Consider the following 13,075-nt stretch of genomic DNA (forward strand, 5'->3'; position numbering starts at 1 on the left):
AGAAGATTAGTTCATCTCTATATCAATCGGTAATTATAGGGGTAAGTGAGGGCTTATCTGGAGGGCTTATGTGGACCAGACAGGTTGGATGGAGCTCTCTCTTCTTCTGTAGCTGGGTTGAGAGAGATGCAGAATGACTGCTTGTAAGCAATAAATGGGTTTCTCCCATGTTATTTCTGCCTTTGACTGATTTCAGTTTCAAAGGTATTTTGCCCTGGGATTTTCCCCCCAGAGTTACAGGGGCCAGAGTCAAGGAAGACAAATGCAGATTTATTCAAATAAAACAGAGAGGAAGGGGAAGCTCCTGTTGGGAACTTGTAGGTCCAAATCAGAGCTCTAGTAGCCCCTCCCTACTTATCTGAAGTAGGACAGAGAATGAAGACTTGTGCTTAAAGTCTGGGAAGTAGTATGAAGTATCATACCTCTTTGCATCCCGCTCATATCTGTCTTTCTACCTAACGGTACTATTATATATATTCATAAATAATGTACCAACATTTTAGATGTATAAAAAAACTTTATAAAAATATTAACATATAGGTAGACTCAAGATGGCAGCATGAGAGGTGAGACAGAGAACTCCTCCCCAAACCACATATATTATGAAAATATAGTTAATACATCTAATCCTAAAAGAGCAACAGGAAAGAAGTCTGCACAAGATTGCACACACCTGGAGAACAGAGCAGACCTCACAAAACAGGGTAACGTATCAAGGCCTTGATCTGGCGGAATCCAAGCCCTTCCCCCACCCCAGCACACCAGCAGGAGGAAGAGAAACAGAGCAGGGAGGGGGTGGAAGCCTAGGACTGCTGAACACCCAGCCCTGGAGATCTGCTATGGGAGCACAAACCTACATTGCATGGTGCTCTGGAGATTATTGGGTTTGGAAAGCTAAGACAGGTGGAATACTTGGAGAAACTGAGATTCCAGCCATTTGTGGAGGACAGGGATCCACATCGAGGCACTCTGGGACAAAAGAAAGGTGGGTGGTCTGAGAAGCTTCCTAGCAGTGAGAGGCAGCTGAAGGGGCGAGGTTTGCATGGAGCTTGCTACACAGGAGAAGAGATAGGTGGACAAAGTTGTCTGGGTGTGTTGTGTCCAGCAGGTTGGGAACTTTCAGGAGGCTTAGGTACTCTATCCCCCTGGCTGGCTACTCAGCTCCAAGGCCCCTCACTGTGAAATACAGATTGCTGCATCTTCCTCCCGGCCTGGCAACAGAAGTTCGCAAACTGGCAGTCCCAGCCTTGACGTCAGGCCAGCCAGAGAAGAGCCCTGCCTACAGCAGCTACAGACTGAAAGCACAGAGGCTTATACCTGTGTGATCCACACACTGGTTCTGAGAGTGGAGAAAGGCACTGCTGCTGGAAAGCAGGAAACAGCTCTTTCCTCTCCCAAGGCACCAGTGCTGCTCCCCTGCAAATCCCGACATCACTTCAGGGGCTGAGCAGCTCCAGAGACTAGAGATTCTGAGCACTAAAGGGCGACACATAAAAATATGAAACGTCAAAGGAACCTGGTTCAAACTAAAATTTCACAAACACCAGAAAAAGAGCCAAATGAAACTGAACTCACCAATCTTTCTGAAAGAGAGTTCAAAATTTAAAAAAGTTTTCCAAAAATTAGAAAAGGAGGGAATACTCCCATTACTCTTATACCAAAACTGCAAAGACACCATAAAAAAAGAAAACTACAGACCAATATCCCTCATGAACATAGATGCAAAAATACTCAACAAAAATATTAGCAAACCAAATTCAAAAATACATCAAAAAGATAAATTATCATGATTAACTAGGATTTATTCCAGGGATGTAAGGTTGGTACAACATTAGAAAATCCATCACCGTCATCTACCACATCAACAAAAAGAAGGACAAAAACCACATGATCATCTCCATAGATGCTGAAAAAGCATTCGACAAAATTCAACATCCATTCATGATAAAAACTCTCAACAAAATAGGTATAGAGGGCAAGTACCTCAACATAATAAAGGCCATATATGACAAACCCACAGTCAACATATACTTAACAGTGAGAAGCTGAGAGCTTTTCCTTTAAGATCGGGAACAAGACAAGGATGCCCACTTTCCCCACTTTTATTCAACATAGTTCTGGAGGTCCTAGCCATGGCAATCAGACAACACAAAGAATAAATAAAAAGCATCCAGATTGGCAAGGAAGAAGTTAAACTGTCCCTGTTTTCAGATGACATGATATTGTACATAAAAAACCCTAAATAATCCATTCCAAAACTACTAGATATAATATCTGAATTCAGCAAAGTTGTAGGATACATAATTAATACACAGAAATCGGTTGCATTCCTATACACTAACAATGAACTAGCAGAAAGAGAAATCAGGAAAACAATTCCATTCATAATTGCATCAAAAAGAACAAAATACCTAGGAATAAACCTAACCAAGGAAGTGAAAGACCTATACTTTGAAAACTACAAGACACTCATGAGAGAAATTAAAGAAGATACCAATAAATGGAAACACATCTTGTTCTCTTGGATAGGAAGAATTAATATTGTCAAAATGGCCATCCTGCCCAAAGCAATCTGCAGAGTCAATGCAATATCTATCAAAATACCAACAGCATTCTTCAATGAACTAGAGTAAATAGTTCTAAAATTCATATGGAACCATAAAAGACCCTGAATAGCCAAAGCAATCCTGAGAAGGAAGAATAAAGCTGGGGGTATTATGCTCCCCAACTTTAAGCTCTACTACAAAGCCACAGTAATCAAGACAATTTGATACTGGCACAAAATCAGACCCACAGAACAATGGAACAGACTAGAGAGCCCAGATATAAACCCAAGAATATATGGTCAATTAATATACAATAAAGGAGCCATGGATATACAATGGGGAAATGACAGCCTCTTCAACAACTGGTGTTGGCAAAACTGGACAGCTACATGTAAGAGAATGAAACTGGATTATTGTCTAATCCCATACAAAGAAGTAAACTCAAAATGGATCAAAGACCTGAATGTAAGTCATGAAAACTATAAAACTCTTAGAAGAAAACATAGGCAAAAATCTCTTAAATACAAACATGAGCAACTTTTTCCTAACGCATCTCCTTGGGCAAGGGAAACAAAATAAAAAATGATCAAATGGGAATACATCATGCTAAAAAGGTTCTGTACAGCAAAAGACACCATCAGCAGTACAAAAAGGCATCCTACAGTATGGCAGAATATATTTGTAGATGACATATCTGAAAAGGGGTTAATATCCAAAATATACAAAGAACTCACATGCTTCAACACCCAAAAAGCAAATAACTTTATTAAAAAATGGGTGGAGGGTATGAACAGACACTTCTTCAAGGAAGAAATTCAGATGGCCAATTGAAAAAGGCACATAAAGAGATGCTCCACATCCCTAATTATCAGGGAAATGCAAATTAAAACCACAATGAGATATCACCTCACACCAGTTAGGATGGCCAACACAGAAAAGAGTAGGAACAACAAATACTGGCAAGGATATGGAGAAAGGGAACCCTTCTGCACTGCTGGTGAGAATGTGAATTAGTTCAACCATTGTGGAAAGCTATATGGAGGTTCCTCAAAAAACTAAACATAGAAATACCATTTGACCTAGGAATTTCACTCCTAGGAATGTACTCTAAGAATACAAGATCCCAGATTCAAAAAGACATATGTGCCCCTATGTTTATCACAGCACTATTTACAATAGCCAAGAAATGGAAGTAATCTAAGTGTCCATCGGTAGATGAATGGATAAAGAAGATGTGGTACATACACACAATGGAATATTATTCAGCCATAAGAAGCAGACAGAGCCTACTATTTGCAACAATATGGATGGAGCTCGAGGACATTATGCTCAGTGAAATAAGCCAGATGGAGAAAGACAAGTACCAAGTGATTTCACTCATCTGTGGAGCATAAGAACAAAGAAAAACTGAAGGAACAAAACAGCAGCAGACTCACAGAACCCAAGAATGGCCTAACAGTTGCCAAAGGGAAAGGGACTGAGGAGGGTAGGCAGGAAGGGAGGAATAAAGGGAATAAGGGGCATTATGATTAGCACACATAATGTGGCAGGGGAGCACGGGGAAGGCAGTATAGCACAGAGAAGACACGTAGTGACTCTGTAGCATGTTACTACGCTGATGGACAGTGATTGTAATGGGGTATGTGGTGGGGACTTGATAATGGGAAGAATCTAGTATCCACAATGTTGCTCATGTGATTGTATGTTAATGATACCAAAAAAGTTAACATATTATACTTTTACTTCTGCAATCTGTATTTCCTCTCAACATTATGCTTAGAGATTATTATGTTGATAGATATTAACTCTTATTAATTCATTTTTAACTGCTGTATGGTATTTTAATGCACAGATAATGAACTATTCATCTATTTTTTATCTATAATTTATTATTTTATAATAAATAATTTATTATGAACAATCCTACAGTAAATTTTTATAAATATGTCCTTGTGCACATATGTAAGAATTTTTTATGGTAAATACCTAGAAGTAAAACTAGGCTGAACAATTTCCATATCTTCAAATTTGCTGATTACTACCATATTGCTCACAGAAATGATTGTACCAATTTACAACCCCACCATGAGTAAATGAGAGACTCCATTTCTTAAAATCTCTTTTAGCATTGGTATTTTCAGGCTTCTAAGTGTTACCCAATCCAATGGATGTTGTAGTTTTAATTTTAATTTCCATAATGGCTAGAGAAGTTTGAGGATTTTTTTTTCATGTATTTCTGAGCCAGTTTTTACTCTTCTGCAAAGACCCAGTCAACAGAAGAAATGTAAGAGAAGTTGCTGCTGGTCAGCTACGGTTCCTTTGGCTGCTGAAGGACTCCGCTGAGGTCAGAGTTTTCCACCTCAGTGCTCTCTTGAGGTCCAGGATCCTGACTCCTTAACCCTAGAACTCTGTGCTACCTAGGCCTGCTCTCTTCATATAGCACTATCACCTACACCAGCATTTCCCAAAGTGGTCCTTTGACTACACTGGAGTTGTTTTGTGAAAGTGTGTTCCGTGTGAAGTGAGTTTGGGAAACACTGAACATTTTATTAACTTCTTAGGGTTCACAGTTCACAGTACATGAAAGTACTCTTGCCTTTCAGCAACTTGGAGGATGTTTGTTCAATGGTCTAGCCTCAGTCCTAAACTTACTTGATCTATTTGGAAACAATGAGACTCCCAATCTCCCTCCTATTTGAAACATTTTCTCATCTACCTTCTGGAATACTGTATACTGCCCTGTTTTCCTATTACCTCTCTGGTCATTCTTCCTCAGTCCTATTATCTGATTCCTGCTCTATCTGATCTCACAATACTGAAATGGCCCCACACTCAGTACTTCAGTACTCTGTAAGAGCTCTTTTCTATTACCAGCCCAGTCCATTAATGAGCTCATCCAATCTCAAGGCTTTGAAAACTATAGATGTGCCAAACACTCTCAGATTTTTTTTCTTAAGGTATTATTGATACAGTTTTATGAAGGTCTCACATGAACAACATTGTGGTTATTACATTCACCCATATTATCAAGTCCCCCCACACCCTATTGCAGTCACTGTCCATCAGTGTAGTAAGATGCCACAGAGTCACTACTTGTCTTCTCTGTGCCTCCCTGTGACCCCCTCCACACTATGTGTACCAACTATAATACCCCTCAATCCCCTTCTCTGTCCCTCCCCACCCACCCTCCCCAACCCCTTCCCTTTGGTAACTGCTAGTCCTTTCTTAGAGTCTGTGAGTCTGAGGCTGTTTGTTCCTTCAGTTTTGCTGTGTTGTTACTCTCCACAAATGAGTGAAATCATTTGGTACTTGTCTTTTTCCACCTGGCTTATTTCACTGAGCATAATGTCCTCTAGCTCCATCCATGTTGTTGCAAATGGTAGGATTTGTTCTCTTCTTATGGCTGAATAATATTCTGTTGTGTATATGTACCACATCTTCTTCATCCATTCATCTACTGATGGACACTTAGGTTGCTTCCATTTCTTGGCTATTGTAAATGTACCACGACAAACACGGGGGTACATATGTCTTTTCGAATCAGGGATCTTGTTTTCTTCAGGTAAATTTCTAGGAATTGAATTACTCGGTCAAATGGTATTTCTATTTTTAGATTTCTGAGGCACTTCCATATTGCCTTCCACAATGGTTGAACTAATTTACATTTCCACCAACACAAACACTCTCAAATTTATATAATCAGTCCAGGTTTTTCTCCCAAAATTCCATCTCATATTGCTATGGTCTCAATGTTTTTGTGTCTCCCTTAAATTCACATATTGAAGTCCTAACTCCCAAAGGTGATGGTTTTAGTAGGTGCAGCCTTTGGCATGTGATTAGGCTATGAGGACGAGGCCCCCATAAATGGGATTAATGCTCTTTTAAAAGAGACCCCAGAGAGCACCCTCACCCCTTCTGCCATAAGAGGACACAATGAGAAGACTGCAGCCTGGAAGAAAGCCCTCGTTCGACCACGCTGGCATCCTGATCTCAGACTTTCAGCTTCCAGAACTGGAAGAAATAAGTTTCTGTTGTTTAGAAGACACTCAGTCTATAGATTTGTGTTATGACACCCCAAACAGACTAAGACACACATCCTGCTTAACATTTATACATACATGTCTGATGTCTCCCATTCAACATGTCACAAGTAAGCTTGTTATATTCTCTCCTCAGATATGCCTATAACCTTCTCTATCTTAGCTGGTAACAAGACTGCCCTTTTTGACTCCTTTCTCTCACACATAATGTCCAATCCACCTAAAAACTACATCCAGGATACAAGGGCTTCTTGCCACAACCTCAGCTGCCTCTCTGGCCTTCTGGTCATCAGCTCTGGCCTGTGTGACTGCACCCAGCTGGCCCCGTGCTCCTTCCCGTGCCATTTCGGTCATTTCTCAGTAGAGCAGCCAGTGATCCTTTACGAATGTGAGTCATATTAAGTCACTTCTCTCTTCAAAACCCTGCAATGACTTCTCCCGTTCCTCATTTACTTTGCGATGGCCAACAGGGTCCTACAGACTCTGCCCCTCCCTTCACCCCCTTGCCTCTCTGGCTTCTCCTCCTCCTCCCAGCCCACCAGCTGCTCCACAGGCACTGGCCTCTTTGCTGTGGCTGGAATATATCAAACCTTCTCCCGCCTCAGGGTCTTTCCCCGGTTGTCACCCTTGGACACGCTCTTAATCCAGATAGCCAACATGTCTAACTTCTGTGACAGACTTGAATCTTTGCTCAAATGTCATTTACTCAGTGAGTATACACTGATGAGTCTTCAAAAATTCAATATTCTACCTTTCCTTGAACAACTTGTGTTACCAATCCACCTTATATCCCACTTAGCATATTTTGTATGATTATGTTTATTGTTCATTTTCTGTTTAATCCTACTAGAATGTAAGCTTTATAAGGAGACAATCTTTATTTCATTTTTCTGGGGTATCCCAAATACTTATAACCATTTTTGGCATATTGTCAGTGTTTCATAAATATTTGTTGAATGATTATTAATACAGTAAAACCCTCAGTAGAGAAAGCTGCTCAGTTTTACTGAATTCTGTGTTTCCCAAAGTCGACTGACCTCATATTTTTAAGTCTGCCTCCCATAAATTGCCTCCTGTTCCCTTTTCTTCCACTCTCATCATGTCTGTCAGTTCCTATTCCTTTGGCAGGGAGCTGAACTTGGATAGCATGGTGTGGGTAAAATTACAATATTTCCAGAATCTCTCACCTGGCCTTTGTGCATCTCCATATCAGTAGGTGTTTCCAAGGGGTGGAGAAGTCATCCATCTCCATATCAATAGGTAATTACAAGGGCTAGTGAGGGCAAGGGCATATCTGGACCATATCTGGACTGGAGAGGTTGGGTGGGGTCTCTTCTTCTGCAGTCGGGTATCAGAAATGGACAAATGCTTGTAAGAAATAAATGGGGTTTTCCCTCTTTATTTCTCCCTTTGACCAATTTTAGTTTCAAAAGTATTTGCCCCAAGATTCTCCCTCCGGAGTTATACATGGCTGGTCCCCAATATGATCATGTTGGGACACATAGCTGTTATTTTCTCTACAAAGAGAACATAAAAAGAAAGGAAATGTCTGATTTGAATTGGACCAAGAAAGTCTGACAACAACGACAACAAATTCCAAGCCTCCAGAAATTTCCCAGCATGTCTGCATGATGTCGCGTAAGCAAAATATTCTTGAGCTGGAGATTGTAGAGTCACAGAATATTGATATGGAAAGATCTTTGGAGATCATTTAGATTACACCCATTCTTCTCTTTTTTATATATGAGGAAACAAAGACAGGAGGAATTAAGTGCACAATTCATTTGGTTTTGTTTTCTTATTTATTTTGCTTTGGTAAATTTACCATAACCTAGTCATGTCAAGAGCAGCCAGTAGGGGGCATTTGCAAGCCCTCCAAAAATCCCTGGCTCTCTCTCATAGTGGTGTTTTCTTTTCTCTTTCTAAGAATTACCAGAGCCCAAGTAAAGTATCTTTCCTTCCCACTTCAGTCCTGAGATACAGAATCAGCTGTGATAGGGACAGGGACGCTGAAGAATCTTGCTCTGCTTTAGAGGAATGTGGGTGCCTAAAACAATCTTCATCATAATGTAATAGTATAATATGACCACGAGATGGCAGCATATGCTACACATGCCCGTCCAGACCATATTACTGAAGTATTCTATGAAAGGAAAACCACAACCTGAATGAATCATGCTTACCAACACAGGCAAAATTCAACGAAAGATAATGATATAATGCCAAATGAGTCAAGCAAAAATAAAATCCCTGTTAGTTCAGAAAATACAGTTATTTACCTTGAATAAAGATTGACCAATGATACTGGTTTCTCTGATTGAGCTCTGACCAAAATTTTAAGTCCCCTCTTTCCTAGATGTAAAAACAGCATTGGATTTTACCTTTGGGAATGCAAGCTGACTGAATTGTACACTGGAAAAAGAAACTTTCTATCAAAATTAAGTGCCTGTCATGAGTAATGTAATGAAAAGACACGAGATAGGAACTGGTTCTGGGATGCAATGTGGCACTTACTGTTAAGATTTTTGGAAAGCTTCTTAGCATCCCTGGCATCCCTGGACTTCCATTTCCTTTCCTGTATTCATTAGGCAGATGGATTTAGGTGACTTTTGAAATCCCTGAAGAAGCAATGAAATATGGTTAAGCATGTGATCTTTGGTATCAGATTTCCTGGGTGCATATCCCAATTCCTTCACTGAACTAATTGTGTGAACATTGACAAGGGCTCAACATTTTTCTGTGTTACTCTGCATTTCGATTAGAGATGACATTGCTAGGATCCATCTCTTAGGACTGTACAGTATTAATGAGATAATATTATGGGCTTCATACAATGTCTGGTACACCGAAAATATAACAACACAATTAACATCAGCTGCCAATCATACTCATCTCTAATTATGTAGTCATTGAATTTTGAATATCATGATTTTGATCAAGACTACCACCATTCTTCCAATCTCTCAGGCTTGAAATTTTGAAGTCATCTTTGACCCTCCCTTTTCAAGACTAGGGTTTTTTGTTGTGGGTGGTTTGTTTTTTGCTTCAAAACATCTTTCTCAGTTACTTTGCATTCCCACTGCCAACAGACATGTTTTCCTTATATAAACATGTATCCCAATGAGCCTGCTTGCCCCAAGTCATCTTACTTTCCCCTGTTTTATACATAATTGCCCAATTTATGTTAATGATACTTTCTCTAATTTTTTTTCCTCTGGCAAAATGCTTTTCTAATGCCTGTATGGTAAAGTTTATCCTGTTACATTGGTCTATGTTACTATCCCCTTTGCCAGTACCATACTGTCTTGATTATTGTGGTTTTACAGTAAATAAATATTAAAACCCTCCAACTTTATATTTCTTATTCAAAGGTGTTTTAGTTATTCTAGTTCCCTTATCCTTCTATGCAACTTTCAAAGTCAGCTTTCTTACATTTACAAAAAATTCTGCTAGGATTTTGACTGGCACTGAATTCAATTTGTAGGTCAATTTGGAGAGAACTGACATCTTACTATGGTGAGTCTTCCAATCAGTGAGCATGGTATAACTCCACTTAGATCTTTTATGATTTTTTCATCAGTGTTTTATAGTTTTCAGCACCTAGATGTTCTACATATTTTTTAGATTTATACCTAAGTATTTTATGTTTTTGGAGTTGTTATAAATAACATTGATTATTGAATCTTTGGCTTCTAATTGTACATTGCTAGTATATAAAAATACGATTGATTTCTTTCTCAATTAAAAAAATTTGTAGTAAAATACACATAACAGGAACTTTAGCACCTTATCCCATTTCTGGTGAACAGTTTGGTGGTATTAAGTGCAAATTATTGTGCAACTGGAGCCTCCATTCAGGTCCAGAACTATTTTTTAAAAGTAAAGACAATTTTTTTTTTACTGCAGTTTGAGGTTCACAGCAAAATTGAGAGGAAGGTACAGAGATTCCTCATGCACCCACTTCCCCCGCACATGCATGCCTCCCCAGCATGTTCACAAGAGGCACACTGGTCACAACCGGTAAGCCTGCATTGGTAGATCATAATCACTCAAAGTCCACAATTTGCATTATGTTTTACTCTTGAATCTGTACGTTCTATGGGTTTGGACAAGTGCATAATCACGTGTCCATCATTATGGAATCCTGTAGAGTATTTTCACTGCCCTAAAAATCCTCTGTGCTCCAGCCATTTATCCTTCTCCCCTTAATCCCTGGCAAACACTCATCATTTTACTGTCTCCGTAGTTTTGCCTTTCCAGAACATAACCATACAGCATGTAATCTTTTCAGGTTGGCTTCTTTCATTTAGTAAAACATATTTCAAGTTCCTTTATGTCTTTTCATTACTCGACAACTCATTTCTTTTTTGTACTGAATAATTCCATTGTTGGCATGTACCACAGTTTATTTATACATTCACTTACTATAAAGGACATTCTGGTTGCTTCCCAGTTTTGCCAGTTACAAATGAAATTGCTATAAACATCTGTGTGCAGGTTTTTATGGGGTTATAATTTTTCAACTCCTTTAGGTAAATACTAAGTAATGCAGTTGCTGGATCATATGGTGAGAGTATGTTTCGTTTTGTAAGAGATCACCAAAACTCTCTTCCAAAGAGGCTGTACCATTTTGTATTCCCACCAGCAATGAATGAGAGCTTCTGTTGCTCCAAACCTTGCCAGCAGTGTTCCAGATGTTGGCCACTCTAATAGACATGGAGTGGCATCTCATTCTTATTTTAATTTGTATTTCCCTGAAGATATGTTGTGAAGCATCTTTTTATATCCTTATTTTCCATCTCCGTATCTTTTATATTTTTTTGGTGAGGTGTCTGTTGAGGTCTTCACTTACTGTTTAATTGGGTTGCTTTCTTATTGATGAATTTCAAGAGTTCTGTGTATATTTTGGATCACAGTCCTGTATTAGATATGTCTTCTGTAAATTTTTTTCCCAGTCTATAACTTGTATTCTTATTCTCTTGACATTATCTTTTGCACAGCAGTTTTTAATCTCAGTAAACTCTACCTTTAAATTATTTTTTGCATGGATCATGTCTTTATTAATTCATCCATTCATTTATTCATTGGGGCTATGGTAATAGGTCCTATAATTATAGACTGGAATGAGAAGAAATTCTCTCTGGGAGAAAGTAGGAAAAAGCAAACCAATAAACAAAAAAGACTAAAAGTAGGTGAGATTATTAAACCAGTGTTCCCAGCATTGCATGTATCCAGGTGGTCCCAGGATAATTTCAGGTGATGCAGAAACATATTTTATGTAATTATTTTAAAATGATAACTATAACTAGCACATTTGTGACTCCATAGATATTACTGTTTATGACACATAGCTTAATCTACACATATTTTGGGGTTTTCTAGTTACCTTTCTTTTATTCATTTAATTTTAATTCCATTGTGGTCTGAGAGCAGAGATTATATTCTATCTTTGCAAATGTTCCATGAGCTTGAGAAGAATGTGTACTCTGATGTGGTTTATAGATGTCATAATTTTATTAGCTGATTGATGATGCTGTTGAGTTCAAATATGGCCTTACCGATACTCTGCCTGCTTCATCTGTCCATTTCTGATAGAGGGGTGTTGAAGCCTCTAACTCTGATAGCGGATTCATCTATTTCTTTTTGCAATTCTGTTAGTATTTGCACACATAGTTTGATGCTCTGTTGGTAGGTGCATACACATAAGGACTGTTACGATTTCTTGGAGAACTGACCCCTCTATCATTTTGTAATACCTTTATTTATCCTTGATGACTTTTTTTACTTTGAAATCTGTTCTGTCTGAAATTAATATAGCTACTCTTGCTTCCTTTTTGCCACCAGTCTGTTTGCATTGCTCATTTCTTCTTGCATGTTGTCTACTTTATCCATTAAGGTCCTTAGCATCTTGATCACTGCTGTTTTAAATTCCCAGTATGATAATTTGAGTATCTCTTCCATGTCTGGTTCTGATGCTTGTTCTGTCTCTTCAAATTGTGTTTTTCTTTCTTTTGGTATGCCTTGTAATTTTTTCCTGATTGCTAGACATGATGTATTAGGTAAAAAGAATTGCTATAAACAGGAAATTTAAAAGGAATAAGAAACTGATTAAAAGTAAGCATGCTTTTTATTATTGCCATTTGCTAGCAATTCTAAACAATTTGAGTGATAAAATACTCCTCTCAGAAAAAAATATTTTGTTAGTTCATTTGCAACAGTTGCTGCCAAACCTATTTCTTATAGTTGTATGTATGTATGTTTCAAATTAGCATGCCTTCTTGCACAAGCATTAATAAACATGACATTCTGTTTAGAAATTTATTCAGAGAACTCTTAGTTTAAACATCACTCTGCACCCATGATAATTTAGCTATGTGAACTCTTTTGAAGAATAAGGTCACAACAGTTTGGGATTACTTAGCTTGAATTTTTTGTCTCCAGTCCCATTGTTATAACATGTTCTTATATTTAAATATTAGATTAAAAATT

The sequence above is a fragment of the Manis pentadactyla genome, chromosome 1 (assembly GCF_030020395.1).
Source record: "Manis pentadactyla isolate mManPen7 chromosome 1, mManPen7.hap1, whole genome shotgun sequence".
Lineage (NCBI taxonomy): Eukaryota > Metazoa > Chordata > Mammalia > Pholidota > Manidae > Manis > Manis pentadactyla.